The 18,515-nt window shown below is 47.0% G+C and overlaps 1 protein-coding gene and 1 long non-coding RNA gene across 3 annotated transcripts in view; both read right to left on the reverse strand.

The window, feature by feature from the left end:
- The window catches only part of LOC135818586 (uncharacterized), a 124,616-nt gene that overhangs the window by 26,348 nt on the left and 79,753 nt on the right, over window positions 1-18,515 (reverse strand). Inside the window, exon 4 of one of the 2 annotated variants that reach the window (XM_065331977.1) lies at window positions 15,925-16,885. The exons of the other annotated variant lie outside the window; for it this stretch is intronic. The gene's annotated coding sequence lies outside the window, so the exon portion shown is untranslated. Of the gene's footprint in view, window positions 1-15,924; window positions 16,886-18,515 lie in introns of those variants that run through there. 2 annotated transcript variants of the gene reach the window in all.
- LOC135818571 (uncharacterized) lies at window positions 5,939-10,433 on the reverse strand. The gene is made up of 2 exons (XR_010553701.1): window positions 9,079-10,433; window positions 5,939-7,955 (listed from the first exon to the last, which is right to left on the reverse strand). It is a non-coding gene; the product is annotated as an uncharacterized LOC135818571 (long non-coding RNA).

Genomic DNA, 18,515 nt, shown 5'->3' on the forward strand with positions numbered 1-18,515 from the left:
GTGTTTTTCACAACTTTCTCCAACATGAAGCCGATAGTGATGTGGAATTTGTTGACTGCTTTGTCCAAAACATAGTGCTGAAGCAATGCACATTGGGCACTTTCTACTGGTAATGTAATTATTATATTATACAGTGTTTGCTGCCAACATAGCAAGAAATACTTCTATACTAAATGCGTATTCCACGGGGTACGGTCCAATGGCTTTTCACTTCACATCTAGCCACTATTCTTCGTGCATTACTTGAATGCTTAGACTCCGTGGTAATGAAGCTAAGAGCCACACTGGAGAAGTTTCTACTGAAGCTAACTATCAAAAATATAAAATTTCCAAGATGCTACTATTACATCAAGTAGCTGTGTGCAATGCCACTCTGTTGAACACAGTAAGCAAAATCGAGTCACTAAAACCATATTTGCCAGATACAAGCTGTTGAGACTGATAGCAGCTGTATGATCTGATATGGATGGCGGTTCCACACTGACCAGCACATGTACACGCGCACAGGCAGAAGAACACACAAGTAATACACCTAACGTTACTTCGAAGTACACTGTGTACATCATGTAAATACAAGCGTATATACAAGCATAACTCCTGTTCTCCACAACCGGCAGTCCTGGGCCACTCCAGCTGGTCAGAGTGCAATACTTTCTGCAGCAGGCTTGACTTGGAAAGCTACTCACAACTGCCATGGCTGCAACATAAGACTTAGTATGACCAGCGCTTTTACAGTGCTACTTGTATTATATTATTGTCAATCCATTGTGGTGCGGCATGGCACTCGTTTTCAACAACCGAGTTTATGTCATTAGTTGCATATCCAACACCAGCAGAAAAAAAGAGGGGGTGGGGGCAAATTACCACAGTTCAACACTAGTCATACTGAACGGCGTTATGCCATGCCAGGCGCGCACACAAAACGCCCGCGCGAGCGCGCATGCATGTACACACCCGGGTGACACACATTGATGCGACTTTACATAGCCTGCACTGTCGTTCTATGTCACAGGAGTGAGTGCACACACATATATGTACATGTAGATTGCCTAATTTTGCATACGTAATAAAATTGTATATGTATACACACATGTGCGTGCACATTATTATAGGTAAACTCAACGGCATAGGCATGAGTGTGTGCCAGTACTGCAGTAGGGCCACATGCCAATTATCCGATTACTGTAGTAGTCTGTGTAAGTTGCACGGCACGACAAACTTTCCGACAGTCTAAACATATGACACAATGAATGTGGAATACCCTCCAGTGTGTAAGACCATTTCATATCTATTTCGCAGCGTTTGTGATTTTCGGAGCGTCCCTGTTGATATTTGATGTCCTCACTTGGTTGATGACACAGTCACAAATTATCAAATTCACCTCCAATGCCATCCAATCTGCGTTCCGCGATACATGTACAGTGAACGGTGTTGAGGAAAGCCATGCAGCAATAAAACAGTCGAGACTCCCAAGCAGAGGATACAATTCTCGCAACAGCGTGATTGAAGTACGAATTGTTCTAAACAATTTTCAAGACACAATTACAAAATTTGAAGTGCGTCTTGAAACGTGTTTGAAGTGCTTCGATGTATTTACCTTCGATCTCCCTGAATCGATCCATCCACAGTTACCTGACGAATTTGCTAGTCAGTGCGGGAGATGATCGAGCAAGTTATAATATTTGAAGGTCGCGAGATGTCAGTGGCACTGGCAGGAAATCTACACAAGCGTGTTCTGAAATAATTTTCTAATACTCAGGCATGATTCAAGAGCGGACTTTGATTTCTCCCTTCTTATGGTACGAGCGCCAGCCGACATTGCATTCTTGGAAAATCTTCTGCGAGTGCTGCCTTCCCCTTTCAGAGAAAGAACGAGTGAAGAGGGACACTAGCAGCAGGTTCTAGCTAGGTCGCCAGAATTGCAGAAAAGCGAGAAGACGTTTCCTACAACGATTGATCGCACAAAAATCATCGCTACCGAAAAATTTACTGAAAATCTACACTTTTCTGTTGGCCTTTATAACGGGTTGCATAACCCTCCTTACGTGTGTGCACAATCTTGCTCTCTCTACATACTGCTGTGTATCATAGACAACATGCCCACGCTCTGCGCATGCGCAGATTTCCTGTGCGCACAACAGAGCTTGCTGTCTTTCCAGTTTCCTTGCTTGCAGTCAGCTTTCAAATTCTGAACTCGAAAATTCTGATTTCTGATTTGAGTTTGCCTCCGTCCTGCTTCAGAGTGTCAGTCCTAGTTCTGCCGATTGGCTGCCGTCTTTAGTATTCGCTTTCCTTGTTCTCTCTCAGCTCAGTCCCGTCAGACTACGTGTCTTCAGCGGCCAGAGATTATTTGAGGATTAGGGAGGTTCTGCTATACGTGAAGCGTAGAGAAATCACGTAGAGAGCAGGTGTCTGGGTTAGAGTCTACGGCTTCGCGTGTTTTGGCTCCAGATTTCTACGCGGAGATGGGGTTCTCTACGTTGTGGCACACGCAGAGAAAATGCGTACGGATTTGCTGGGTATCGATCAACTGCATGCAGAAAACTGCCAAATATGGAAGGGGAAATTCCCAGTACACATTCCACGTGACTTCTCTAGGTGAAACGTAGAGCAGAACAGCATTTCTTTACGTTACGGGAACGCGAAGAAAGTTCGCGTGATTCTTTGCGTCGCGTTCCCAAAACGTAGAGCAGAACCTCCCTATTATATTCTCACGATGCCGGCTCGTTTCTCGACCAGACAAAAGACGCCATCGGCCAGAGTGGCAGCTCAACCTTCGGATACAGGACGTAATGTGCGTGTGCGGCGAAATCCTGTTCGTCACTTCAATCGCCCAGAACTCCAATACCTCCCCACTCGGATTCTGTTGTCTCTGACGTTGCGCCGTCAGTTTCTGCTGCCGCCGCCTTGAATGTGGCCCCTGATCCCGGGGCGGCAACTCAAACTTCGGCTGCAGGCAGTAATGCACGCGCGAGGGCAACTCCTGTTGTAATACAGATATCTACCCTTTTTATCACTGTTAATTTGATCATCGGAGTACAAGCCGCACTCCCATTTTTGGGTGAATTTTGAGCGTTCAACGTGTGGCTTATACTCCTGAAAATACGCTACATTTGGAAATATTGTGGACAGCTAAACAGTCAGTGTTCGTTCTGCAGAGTTGCACGTGTGATGAACGGACAGTGTACAATGCTGTCTCTCGAACCAAGATCGGAAATTTGAGTGCGTCGGCACTCAAATCCCCAACCCCCTGGATATGTTTGGAATGAATCCAGAAACTCTCCTAGAGTAAACCAGCATGCATGTAACTGTCTTAGCAGTGAGACATGAAGCATCTCTGAAACTCACCGTGCTACTGAGGCTGGTAGAGGGGCGAAATCAGTCAGCTTTCAAAGTTTCGCTAAGCCGCGGTGATCAGCTGAATTGTGCGCTACCTCAAGTTTCCACTCAACTGACTCGGACGGTGGGACGAATTGCTGAATGAAGTATTGGTGAGCGATGGTGTCTGCGCAAGGAACGTTAGCTACAGAGCACGCCTTCAAAGTTTCAAACAGTGGCTCAGCCGCTGGACTTCTATCTGTACAACTGTTTCTGTTTCTAGATGTTACTGAGCTAGGCCATGATAGGGTGCAACGAAACGAGTTCCTAACTCTGAGGTTGACTGCATGCAGCAGCTACATCGGACTAACAGGAACCCTAGTACTAGACAGAAAACTATCTCGGACCAGCTCCAAGGGACCATGGCATGGGCTTCACGTTTTGTCGTAGTACTAGTACTAGTAGATCTACATGACTCAACGAGAAATCCCACAGCCGGGCACCGCTACCTCTACCAGTCTACCGACTGTCCGGGCCGTCACCAGGGTCACAGCGCTAGCGACACAGACAAAAAAAGGCCATGCACGGCCAAGCCTATCTAGTACCTAGCGCCTGTAGCTGTCGACGATCGCAGGATCATTGGCATGCAGTCTGTGCCTGTGCCACTGACTGACTGTTGTGAGAGTGACTCTGTACTCCAGTGCCTCTCACTGAGTCTCAGTAATCAGGTAATGCCTAGTATAGTAGTAATGCTTGTAATGGCAGCTGACTTTATTTTTGGAGAAACACTACTGGAGTATACTCGGCTTACACACGACAGCGACAGGTCTACAGAGTGTTCAAGTGAGAAACATTAATTTCAATTGTTGGTGGACGAACAAATCGCTGGTTCCGAAAAACGCGGCCTGCGCCGATGGTGTTTGGTGGATCATCAAACAGGGTGACCAGCAGTGTTCACCGAGGAAGGAGAACTCACTCGCCACCACTGTCGTCCGATTCATCCAAGTGGGCGTTAGCTGCGCCGCGCCTATTGAGTATTGTGTTTTAATATTCCATGGACGCACACTATAGCGTTCTCAGCGATTGTGGAGCCACAACTGATCTTCATGCAGCGTTGCACTGTCCAAGAGCACAAACGTCAGCATGCACTGACCCATCATCAACTCCGACATCATACATGTAGATTTGGAGTATACACCATACGCCAATGGGTCTTGGCACAACAGCGGCCGGCAGCTCTACGGAGTGTTCCAGTGAGAAAAATTTGTTCCGAATGTTGGTGGGCGAAAAAATCGTCGGTGCCGAAAAATGTGGCCTGCGCCGATGGTGTTTGAAACATCAATGGCTCCGGAAACAGCAGCTGAGCCAGATCAGCCAGTCTTGCCAAGTCTCAGTTGACGGACTCCGTGCTGCAGCTACCAGCACTGGCACCAGCCGGAAATATTTTTCCGCCGATTCCCGTTGCTTCCAGTTCTGTCAAGGGCATGCCTGCAATCCATTGCCAGGTGATGACTTTTTACTTTGTATTATTTTGCTGCCGAGTTGTTCAGAACTTTTCAGCCCTGATCTGTCCATGTCTACATGTCGGCCTTTCGCAAACTTCATGTGGAAGTTGGCTTTACCTACCCATCGAGCCCAATGACTCTCCTCGCAAGGCTCCTGTCGGGCATCGACAGGTTATCATCGACACAGCGTCATCGCCTGCTGATAACCACTCAACTTCTCAGGGAGATTAGCCGGCATGTTGCCTTTCCACGTGTGTGGCACCTTCATGACAAGGCCATGCTAAGGGCAAAGTGAAACTGACTACTTGATTTTAGCTTTATATTACCGCAGTCAGTCCAGCACAATACACCAATCGTATTTCACTATTACTCGCGTGTCATAATTGGGGATATGGGCTGCTCCAGCTGCTCCGCCCAATATCCCTGATATGCCAACTAGACGAAAAGTGTGTTCTGAGCCTGTATCGCGTATAATAGGCTCATAGTAAAAAAATAATAAAAGTCTTAAAAAATCAGGTTTGACGTGACACTTCCAGCCGAGTTTTCCGCATCCGCAGGAACGCTACCACCCTCTAGAATCATAGTACTCTGCAATGAACAGATTATGAAACTCCCTGCAGATTTAGTCATCTCTGGTCGGACTGGTCTTGGGGCACCATGGAAGCTGTGACTGGTTGCCAAGTTTAGTTTTGTGATTGATCATGGGGCGTTTGTGACTACAACGGAAGCATAACTGCTCACAGAGTCTTACTGTTGTGAATATTAAAATCGAGTGAGAAGTCAAGCAGCCACGGGGCGCTGGCCTTGCAGCTGTGAGTATGCATACGGTACATATTCACATGACTATATTGTATGCTGGACACTGCTGGTCCATTGTTGCAGTGTGTAAGTGAACTGCAGTACCTATTCCGTGATGGAACACCTACTCTTGAAAGACTGAATGTTTGAGCTAATAGTCTTTTACTTCACTCTCATGCTGCTCACATATACCATACGCCAGAAGACCCTAAGCTAGTTCTAAGATTTTGTGGACCATGCGACCATGTGGTACTTTCACTCTACAGCCAAGTCAACCCACTTCGTCAACACACAGGGTTTCCTCAGACACAAGAGAATGGCTTACTCCACTCTGGAGAAGAACACAGTTTGCTCTCTCGAACACCAACAGCAGATAACTACGGAACATGGGCAGCGTAACAACTGCTAGAATATTGAACTGGCGTCGTCCACACAAAACAAATAAAGACAACTGATAACCAAAACACATGCAACTGCCAACATGCATGTAACAGCGACTGAAAGCCAGAACTACAGACTCCGCTCAGGGAGGAACAGGGGAAACAGAGGTAACGCTTCCGACTCCGAGAGCTTCGAATAGCAGCGGACAACACAATACATCAACCTTGCGTGTCACCTTGCGCTACCGCAAACGAACACCTATGGATGCGGCACAGTACAGCACAGACTCAGTGCATGCACGGTGTAATAACTGGAGTACATGTAAACCGACAACGGTCACCTTGCACCCTATTATATGCAGTAAGTTACACAGGCGGTGCCAACAAAAGAGCAGGGTATGTGTATAGTGCACACTCCAATGGCACAGCAGAAAATGTTCTCACCAATAGCCACTGCTAGCTGTTTGTCATCTTGCTGTGCCAAATGATGCTGTATAGACGCGCCAAGCCGAAATGGACTGCTTATGAGCGTGAACGGTACCCGGCAGAAGCGATACGTTGCCAGGCTGATGTACTGTCGGAGTTGGCGAACCACAGAAATCGTGTCGCATCTCTGTATGCTGGGTTGACACTGATTTGTAGAATGGCCTTCTCAGTATCGCAGGTCATAACGATTGGTGGCAGGCAAAATCGTAGAACAATGCCAAACAGATCTGGCAGCAAAGCTGGGCCACGTTGCAAACAGTCGTTCAGGGACACATAAGTGCGTCTGGCTTTGGCTGAGGCGTCATAGACAATTCTGACTTTTGTGATCGTCTTCTGTGGTATCACGACTGGTTGATGAGGCGGATAGGGCACTCTGGCACCCACAGGTGTAGAAGGACTCACTTGTTCAATGATGCCTTGTCGTAGCTGCTGCTGGATCACGTCGTCGCATTTGACCTTGAGTTCCGACTCTACTTCTAGGCGCTTGGATAGAGACCGGAAACGATCGAGTTGAATGACAGTTGAGATGAATTGCCTAATTGCTAGGTCGTTGTTAGAAGATTGGCTGAATCCTGGATGCCAACGCAGTCCAAGTCCCACAGATCTGAGATGGTGCAGGAGTCGGAAATCGCATCAGTTAGAGAAACGATAGCTGGCATGGCTGCTCATCGGCGTAGCTGAGTGCTTGGGGTGACGTGTCCGGCCAGTCACCACAAAACCGACTGTGGTAGGCAGAGCCTGTAGTCCTGACGGAAGTCCTCTGGTGCTCCCCGTCATAAACTCCCAGAGGAAATCTGCACCGATCAAGACGACTGACTATCTTTCGGTCGATGGCGATACTGGTTGATACTGCACTAGCTGCTGTTGCGCTAGATACTGGTACCTCGTCAAACACAGGCTGATCAGATACCATGTTGGTACTGCTGTCAGATTTCTGTTGAGATTCAGGGCAGATCGTGACATGATGGTGACTCTGATTGGTGACCCATGCGAGAACACACATTACACTTGCGGGTGGCCTTGCACTGAGTTGACCGGTGCCCTGTGCGCAAACACACAATGCAACGCTTCTGTTCAATCAGTTATTCTTTCCGCTGTGCTACTGTTGTGTATTTCGTGCAGCTCTTGTCCAGGTGAGATCCACCGCAGAATGCACACCCTCTCATACTGCTGGCATTCCAGTTACCATCAGACCGCTTCCTTCTGGTGAACTTGCATGCGCCTGTCACCAGTGCACCTGCAGAATAATGAGTGACATCTTCTGCTGTAGTATCGCCTGTGTTTGTGCGGCGCAGAAAGGCGTCTTGCATGATAATATAACGCTTCAGTGCTGTTCTAAAGTCGTTCAGTTTCCATTGTGTCCCAGCATCTGAAAAGCCTCGCGATTCTTCGTCGTCAGGTTGCGATTCGTCCAGTTGAATCAGCGTTCGTCATGATCCGTATCCTGGTCACAGCACCATGTGACGATCTGGTGACATCAGACGGATATAATACACAAGAGACAATTGTGATATTTCTACGTTGTGTTTACTTCTGATACTGTATAGCAGGAAATTTTCGGACGGAAATATTTTCGGACAAAGCCAAATTTCGACCTTTTGGACGGATTATATTTTCGTACAGTGCTGCATCCTAAATACACGTGTTCGCAAGCAGTATGCATGTATAGTGTACATAATTTCACATGAACAAATTTTAGTACGGAATTAATTTTAGTACAAAAGAGGCCGTGTACGAAATCGTACGAAAATAAATTCCGTCCGAAAATGTCCTGCTCTACAGTCATACAGTAGAAAAATAAGTGTAAATAAAAGTAATGTAAATAAAAGTAATGTAAATAAAAGTAATGTAAATAAAAGTAATGTAAATAAAAGTAATCTAAATAAAAGTAATGTAAATAAAAGTAATGTAAATAAAAGGGGGTTTGTCAACTGACAACCGCTCTATTTAGTTGCTATTCACTCTTTAGATGAAAATTATTTTTTTAATGATGTCGAAAATTATGCGGTTGGCAGTTGACAAACCCCCTTTTATTTACAATGCAGTTGCGTGATGTCCACCACTTTCTGTACATAATCTAACAGTCCTAAAACAGCCACTGACTTCCAACTACCAAGGGAAAGCAAGCCCAAGCGCAGGAGAACCGTGCGCGTGCGGGTACGTGACATATAATATCGAAGTGCAGCTGGCAGGCAGGGCATGATCAGGGGTTCAGGACCTGCGTGTAAGCGCTCTGATTGGCTCAAACCCTGGCAACCGTGAATCACGTGCCATGTCTGAAAGTACAAGTAGTTGCGATTTGTGCTAAAGTTCAAACTGACGGAACACGTGCAGCGCTACACCGTGAACCATGTGGAAACAATAAGAAGCAGAGGAGACACGGGATAGCAGACATGAACTCAGGGTCAAACTGATAAGTGTGTAACGTGAATGCATGCAGTATATGGAGACAAAACAAAGTCATAGAACTCTGTACGTAACAAGACAGTACTACACACTAAACTCGTACATGTGAATGTCACAACACCATATGAATTAGCTCTTACACCCCACTTATGTTTCAGTCAGTAAGAGTACACATGCGTACTTACGTTGATTCCATCTTATTTCACTTGTCCAACGCCATCGTTGTGAGCCTTCGACACTTGGGAATACACAGGACAGATAAGATAGCGGCGAGAGCATCTCCCCGCTCTGTGAACACAGCTCAGACGCCATGCTTCATGATTGTGTGTCCATGGAGTACAAGAACACAATAGACTTAGTGCAGCTAACGAAATGGATGACGGGCGATGGCCTGAGTGTTCTCCTTCCTTGATGAACATTGGCAGCCACCACATACCATGCTTGATGTTCCAAGCACCATCGGCGCAGGCCACGTATTTCGGCACCGACGATTTGTTCGTCCACCAATAGTCGGAACAAAAGTTTCTCACTTGCACACCCCGTAGAGCTGCCGCTGTTGTGCCAAGGCCCATTGGCGCATGGTGTGTATACTCCAAATCTACATGTATGATGATGGGTCACTGCTGACGTTTGTGCTCTTGGACAGAACGACGCTGCATGAAGACAAGGCTCCACAATCGCTGAGAACGTTAGTGTGCATCCATGGAATACTAGAACACAATAGGCGCGGCGCAGCTAGCGCCCACTTGGCTGAATCGGACGACAGTGGTGGCGAGTGCGTTCTCCTTCCTCGGTGAACACTGCTGGTCACCCTGTTCGATGATCCACCAAACACCATCGATGCAGGCCGCGTTTTTCAGAACCAGTGATTTGTTCGTCCACCAACAATTGAAATTAATGTTTCTCACTTGAACACTCTGTAGAGCTGTCGCTGTCGTGACAAGGCCGTGTATACTCCAAATCTACATGTAGGATGAAGAGTAACAGTTACTGCTGATAATAAAGTTTGCGCTCGTGGACAATACAACGCCGTGTGAAGTAAATTGTGGCTCCACAATCGCTCAGAATGCTAATGTGTGTCCATGGAATACTAAAACACAATAGGCGCGGTGCAGCTCACGCCCAACGTGGATGAAACGGACAACAGTAGCGGCTAGAGCGTTCTCCTTCCTCGGTGAACACTGCTACAAGATATTATGCTTGATGATTCACCAAACTCCATCGTTGGGGCCAAGTTTTCCGGCCCCAGCGAGTTGTTCGTCCAGCAACTAACTTTGAGTCTTTCTGCAACACTTCGTAGAGCAGCCGCGCAAGGCCTTTCTTTCACGTCAGGGTAGCGATCCTTCCTAGATGCTATCGCCATTCATTGTTACGTTGACTAGTGTTTCTCCAAAAATAAAGTCAGCTGCCATTACCATGATTACTCGGCATTATAACTGAGTACATGCCAGAACATGTACACAGACAGTACACAGTACCAGTAGCACTAGACGCGCATAGGAACAGTCCCTAGTCCTAGACTGCATGGCTGTACATGCACACTGAGTCTGTACTAAAAATCCTCTCCACCGAACAAGTAACACGTAAGTAATTAGTTGCCAGTGGCAACATATGCAAAAGCAAAAGGCGCATACATGCACTTGACTTTGATTCTTCTTTTGTTGTTTTCAGTGTTTTCTCTTTCTCATTGATCTCGACAGTGTTGTGGTGCTCGTTACCTTACTGAGACATCTCTTGTGACCGTGCATGGTCAGTGTCACCAACGGCGCAACGAGGCGGAGCGCCGGGATCGAGCGTGTAAAAATGCTCTGCATTAGCAGCTCCTGTAGTGTAGAATGAACACTTCATCCATCGATTGCCGCTATGCATTTCGTGTTGTGGTCACAGATAATCTGGGCAAATGTAAAACTACCAACTGGAGAGTGCTATGTTGTTAGGGACGTGTCCCAAAGTGTCATCACATGGCTGTGGAGACTAGTACACACCTGGAGGAATATTTCTACAACAGTGATACGGAGTGATATGGAGTGCAGATGGATGAATAGAAAAGAAAACTGAGATGATGGGAAGTAAGTACATGTCATGTAAGTAATTAGTTGATTGTGTGGAAGAAATTTGAAACAAGATAAAATAAAAGTTTCACTCAAACATACATGTAACATCCTGATAAGTATTCCGTCTTCATTTTTCCAGGTAGTGGCACTCCACACGCTCCGATTACCTGGTGTGTGTGTGTGTGTGTGTGTGTGTGTGTGTGTTTGTGTGTGTTTGTGTGTATGTGGGCACTCCAGTCTCCCCGGAGGTGTGGGTTCGAATCCCACCGCTGCCACCAGTGTTAGCTGCTCCCGGCTAATGAAGTCCCCTCACACCAAAACACAAGAGTGTTCTAGTATTGAATTATGAAAGTACAAGAGTCACAAGAAGGAGAACAGGACAACGACAACTCAAGACTAGTGCCAGCTAGTTCGGTTGGTAGGTACACTTATGCCTGATTGTGTTGGGTCTGTTGCCAACAGGCTTGGCTGCTTGAAGGTGTAATGTTGTACCTGCCACCTTTGTTGGTTGCAGGGTTCATATACTTTCTATTTGAAGTATACATACCTGTTAACCATGGACTGATTCTGGCTAGATTAACTCTTGTGTAATCAATGGTGCTAGTGAAGCTTATATCAGATCCACTCTGATTTAGCCACCCACACTAGTAGCAAGTATTACCTTCACTGGGGGCAGGGGTAACTGCAGTTGGATCCCGGGACGGATACCCTGATTCCGTCAATCCTTTTTCTGCAACTTGTCCTCGCCCACTTACTGAGGTGTGGTGAGCCCATAAGTGGGAAAGTTTTCAATTCCACCCAGAGTTTTGGGGATTTCAGGGGGTTTTAGCCATTGGGCGGTTCAATAGCCAATTGAGTCATCTTTCCAAGATTCCTTTTGAGTCTCTCTCCCCTCTCCCGGGGAGACCACGTGACCAGTTTTGGAAGTGAGCAACAAGCACAAGTGTGTGTATGTGTGTGTATGTATGTGTTTGTGTGTGTGTGTGTGCGCGCGCGTCCTCAGCCCTTGCAAAGACCCTTGGAGTGCCTGAGGACATTGGTCACATTGTACGGGAACGGCGTTTGCGCTGGCTTGGACACGTGACACGGATGGAAGATTACCGGTTGCCCAAGTGTGTTCTCTTCGGTGAACTGCCTGCCCCGCGCCCCGAGCATGGTCCACGCACGAGGTGGAGGACGTCATTATGGATGACGTTTCGTCGGTTGAGCCACCGGTACCAACATGTTGATGGTACGGTGCAGCCCAGAACAGTCCGGAGTGGCGTACCATTGCCCGTCGACCACCCAAGGCACCCTCTGCTGCTGGCTACGGTTGCGCCTGCGGCCGCATGTTCCGTCGAAGCGGCGACCTGAAACGCCATCAGTCGTTCTGTCGTGGACTGGAGAAATAACAATGCGCTGTCATTGCTACGCAATGGGCAAGGTCAAGGTGTGTGTACAGCATGTGTGTGTGTTTGTACAGTATGTGTTAGTGTGTGTGTGTGTGTATTATGTGCCACGAACCTTTCTGCCGGTTGCCGCCATATTAGTCCTTTCTCTATCATTGCCTCTGGCAATGGGCAAGTTCAAGGTTCAAGTATGTGTGTGTGTATAGTCATGCACACATTCTCGTGTGTGGTTGAGTTGGCTAGACAAATTGACCGTGTATGGGCACGAGGTTTCCGTCATGTCGATGGTATTGGAATTACGTACCGTATTTTCTGGAGACAACGCCGCACTTTGAACACTCAAAATTCACCCAAAAGAATGACTTATATTCCAATGACCAAAATAACAGTGATCATCAAATAGATGTCTGTATTTCATGGCAAAAAAATGTGGGGGGGGGGGGGGGAGGGGGTACGGCTTATACTCCGGAAAATACGGTACTGTATGACTTGTAATGTAAAATATAAATTTCTCTTAACCTTGTTAGTGGAATTTGTGTCATTGCTCAGTGGGTATGGGTTGCAACGCCTTGTTGGTTATTTTGTAGGAACAACAAGTTACGCTATAATGTCCACTAACACCACCAGTTACTTGACAATCAGCTCATGCATGTTGAATCTTTAGAGCCACACAAGTTGTGTGCTATGTTGCTATGCGTCCTTGAATCTTGGTTTGACCGTACTGTCCAATGGTCTTGCCAGTATCGTCATCGACATGCATGTACATCGGCCTTCACAGCTAAGACCTTCAGCTTGTGCTTGTCTTGGTTGTGCTCACCTTCCCCTCCTATGTTATCATGTAACTAAGAACATTCCAAGTTGGAATGCTGTTGGAGTGCGCATCCAAGACATGCTAGAGCTGATAGCCAGTTAGTTGTAGAAGGTCAGTACCGTCGGTCAGTGCCGTGCAATGTTATCGCATGAGTTGATTGTCATGTGACACAGGGGTGTTGAACATGCTACGGTCACTACGCTATTGACCGTATCATTTTTTGCCCCAGGTACCCCCCCCCCCCCCCGTGAACCAATAAAATAAACTGATTTGGACTCTAAATTTCCAAAATTTCGGCTCAGCCACCCGTCCCCCACGAGTAAGTTGTACTTCAAATTGCTGACCTCACCACACTATAATACCTGCAGATGCCCCTGTAACTGATTTATTTATTTATTTATTTTTATAATATTTTTACAGCGATTACTTTTTTTTAACAATGCAACACAATATTGTGGAAAGGTCACAACAATAAGAGACAAGATCAAAAGGAAAGCTTTACAATAATATTAATAATAATAATAAAACGTAGCCTGTAAAATGTAAAGAGTCACTGAGTACAGTTTAATTCAGTATCCATGTCCAGTATTTATAAGAAAAACAATCTGCCGCAATTAATAGATTCTCACATGCGAGCAACCTGAGCCTCAGCAACAACCAGCTCAGCAGACTCCGGATGCCGAACCGATAGTTCACGGAAAAGACCCCGTGAACCCCGCAAACACATGATGCATGATCGCAACAGGGCAAATGAGAGACGGCATATGTAACTGGTGGTGTTAGTGGACTTTATAACGTAACTTGTAGTTCCTTGGTGGTTTTTTTGTGTTTTCTTGGTTGAGCAGACGGTTTCATTTCTGTGTTCTGTAGTGATTGGCCGGTGGAAACAATAATCCAAGTGGATGTCATTGTGTTCTATGTATGTGCCTTTTGCAACAGGTTCAAGGCAAGATGCACGTCATGAAGCATTCGGCCCGTGATGTCAGTGTCTGGTAGCTTATGTAGCCGTGGTTGTATGGGTGATCAAAGATGATACTCTGCATATCAATGTAAGTGTGAAGTATTTGTGCTCTGCCCATACAACACAGCAACAACGACAGAGTTACATAGCCACTGGCTGGCAATGGTGTAGTAATCATATGAATATGTGTTAGTATTCGTGACCTATTGTAAGCAAGTAAGCTCATCATTACTACAAGACTAATAGTATTACTAGCAGCAGACATGACGTCATTCTCCTGTTTACATACCTCTAATATCTGTATCTACAGCTGCAGCAGCAGTGGGTACCATGGCAACACAGTACACACTTTATCTCCCTCCCATGTTCAGTTTTACTGCTCTGCACACACCATCGTGGTGTGGTTGGCGTGTGTTGTGTGTTTTTGTTCTCAGCATCTTCAGCATAGTACACGTAGTGAATCATGTACCGGGTTACTTTCCATCGCCTGCTGCCTCCGCCGCCGTATACGTATCATTTTTATTGAGATGACGTGAGTTTACCGTGATCAGTGATTTCCCCGTCACCCCGGCTTGCCTGCTGTCATACTTAAAGCTTTCCAATCTATTGAATCTATCCTTTTTGTTCTTGCCTGCAACAGCAATCAACACTCTACCATCTATTTACTGTTGTTTTGTACGTCGCTGCACGTTTGAGCCAGCAGCTACACTGCACTCGTGTGTGTTTATGTGTACGGTCTGTCTGAATATCTATAGTCACATGACCAGTGCATGGTTACATCATCAAGAGTACACACAGCTGTACTGTGGGGTGCTGAAGAACGGTTGGGTTAGGTGAAAAACGGACATGCAGGCTGGAATTTCACCCTGGCACAGCATACCAATGTATAGACAGTAACTCAACTGTGCATAAACCATAGTACATGAAAATAGGAATGCTCTAGGCTACTACCAGGCTGACCCCCCAGTTCGTTCTAACCCAACAGTACAGTGTAAGTTTGACATCATCTACATGCAGTAGATATCCGCAAAGTTACATGGTGCAATGTACTATGTGTACTGGGGGTAATAAAATAATGACCTCTCTGGAATGGTGCGCTGTACTGGGGGTAATAATGCCCGCTCTGGAATGGTGCACTCTATTGGGGGGTAATACTGCCCTCTCTGGAATGGTCTGTCCCCGGGGAAAATTGCAATTCCGCGGCCGCGTTTTTTTCCGCGTTTTTTTGCGATTTTTTAAAAGACCGCGTTTTCCGCGATTTTCCCGCGTTTTTTGAACTTTTTTGTTGCACTACACGTACACACAGTGCACTGTTCGGTCAGCAACGTTTCATCGTGGTGGCTTTTTACTCAAATATGACGAGTGCTTGCACCAGAGACTTGTAACTGATTGATTTCACTACATACTCACTGAAAATTGCCGCACATCAATATTATTCACCGCATATTTACCGCATATTTACCGCAAATTCACCGCAAATTATGCCATATTATGCCGCGTTTTTCCCCGCGTTTTTTGCGATTTTTTTCCGCAATTTTCCCCGGGGACAGAATGGTGCCCGGGGTGCAGTGCAGACCGTGACTGAATGCTTGAGATCAAGGAAATACATTACAGCTGTATCATGTGTGATAAGGTGATGCAGCATGGCCGCGGTGCAGTGTGGACTGAGAGCAATGGAGTTTCCGCGCGTCTCATCACACCAAGACTAGATAAACTCTTCGTCACAGTCATTAGGAGCAGGAGAGTGCCGGCTACAGCTGATCAAGCGTACCACCAGCAACAATGAATGTATTTTCATTAAATGCTGGCATTGGTGTCAACATTGACAAACACGTACATCAGCAATCGACTATCAGAGCAGAAGCAGAAGAGCAGTGAACACCATCAGTATAATTATACTGTATATACATATCTATAAGACTATTGTACAGTGTACTCAGCACTTGCTGGTGACAATAACCACATCAACAAAACCAAGAGAAGAATCGTGACGGAGAGCTACGTAGTGTGCAACAGTATGAACAGAAGTATTGTCTGCAACATCAGCAGTTGCACTACCAGTAACATCATGTATTCTTGTGTGTATACTTGACTGTGAGGAATTATATCCGTAAATCCTAGAATAACCAGAAAACTGATCATTGAACTGTTTCTTCAGCAGAGTCATGCATGCTACACAATACAATCATTGAAAACAGTACACACACAAATTACATTCTACTCAAGTGAATTCAATACTCAGTGTGATGTGTGCTGCACGCCCACACACATACACACACGCACGCACGCACGCGCGCACACACACACACACACACACACACACACCTTGACCTTGACCTTGCCCATTGCGTACGCAATGATAGCGAATGTCGGAAAGTTCAAGTGAGAACACGAGCGCAGAACTTGGCATGTCGTTTCAGATCTCCTGGTCGACGAAATGGGCGTCCACAGACACATAGAAGAGGATCAGGAGCGGGCCGTGGTGGTGGGGTGCTACTCGCAACTTGTCTCCAGCCGGGACGATCTTGGCAACTCTCAAGCCAGGTGGTCACGCCGAGGTCCGCCAGGTCAGTCGACACCACATCTCGCCACCTCTTCTTCGGGCCGTGATGAGGACGGGGGGCAGGCAGCTCGCCGAACAGCAATTGCTTCGGTGTGCCAGCACACACACACACACACACACATCATTCTGGAAGTTGTGCAATCATTGACTGTTGGTTGGTAGATCAAACTTGAACATTACGTCAGCTCTGTCCTTGCCTACTCCTTCAGCAACGGCTGGAAGTGATAGAAAGTTTTTAAAGAAGACATTATACATGCATGCATGCACACACACACACACACACACACACACACACACACACACACACACACGCACACACACACACACACACACGCACACACACACACACGATGCACACAAAGATGCATGCACAAACACACGTACGCACACACACACACACACATGCACACAAATCGCACAAAAATGTTGGTCTTCTGGAAAGACAGGCAGTTCGTAGGCAGTACGGTCATTCTCGTATTCAAATTCAACACACAAAGAAATGACCTGCATATAGAAAATAGAAAAGAAAAATGACCAAGGAACTACAAGTTACGCTATGATATCCACTAACACCACCATTAACCCAGGCCCACGTGTAAACACCCAGGTCTCCGGGCATACCTCTGCATATGCACACGCGCAAGCGCATGCGCACGCACGCACACACACACACACACATTCATGTACACAAACATAATTGCAGACACTCCAACGCCCCGTTTGTGCGTACAACGACGTACTCGCGCACGCACTCACAGGCGATCAGCACATAAGTTGGGAGTTGCCATGACTTCCTTTTTATTACTTCAGCAAAGTGATGATAGGCCAGTTCCAAGAAAGCAAACGAAATTATTTGCGTCATATCATCACATTCGGTCGTCAGTAATTCACACTGCCCACCGGTGGCAGACGCACGACCCGCCCACCATCATATTGTATGTGTGTGGTGTGACGCCTCATGCCAGGCAGTTGTGTGAGTTCTTGGCGTCGGTGGTCGTTTGTTTGCCCTCGCTGGGCAGTATGAGGTCGGCCCTAGCGGGCAGTATGCTTTTGCCCTTGGTGGGCAGGTTGTCGGCCTCGGTGGCTGTTCGTTTGCTCAATAGGCAATATGATTGAGCCCTCGGTGGGCAGTATATAATCGGTCCACGGTGGGCAGCATTCTTTGGCCCTCGGTGGGTACTACGCTTTATCCCTTGGCGGGAAGTTTGCTGTAGCCCTCGAGGACAGGCTATTGACCTTGACGGCCGTTGTGCACCCTCGGTTGGGTGGTATGCTTTAGCATTCAGTAGGCAGGTTTCAGGCCTCGGCGGCCGTTCGTGCGCCCTCGGTTGGGCTATAATCATGCGCCCTCGGTGGTGCTATGATCATGCGCCTTCGGTCGGGCTATAATCATGCGCCCTCGGTCGGGCTATAATCATGCGCTCTCGGTCGGGCTATAATCATGCGCCCTCGGTTGGGCTATAATCATGCGCTCTCGGTCGGGCTATAATCATGCGCTCTCGGTCGGGCTATAATCATGCGCTCTCGATCGGGCTATAATCATGCGCTCTCGGTCGGGCTATAATCATGTGCTCTCGGTCGGGCTATAATCATGCGCTCTCGGTCGGGCTATAATCATGCACTCTCGGTCGGGCTATAATCATGCGCTCTCGATCGGGCTATAATCATGCGCCCTCGGTCCGGCTATACGCTTCTCTCGCGCCCTCAGTTGGGCAGTATGCTTTAACCCTCGATGGATAAGCTGTAGGCCTGCGCAGCCGTTCATACGCCCGCAGCGGGCATGTTTCTGGCCATGTCTGCCATTTGTGCGCCCTCGGTGGGCAGTATGCTAACGGTCCACAGCAG

This window comes from Sycon ciliatum, chromosome 5, assembly GCF_964019385.1.
Source record: "Sycon ciliatum chromosome 5, ocSycCili1.1, whole genome shotgun sequence".
Taxonomy (NCBI): Eukaryota; Metazoa; Porifera; class Calcarea; order Leucosolenida; family Sycettidae; genus Sycon; species Sycon ciliatum.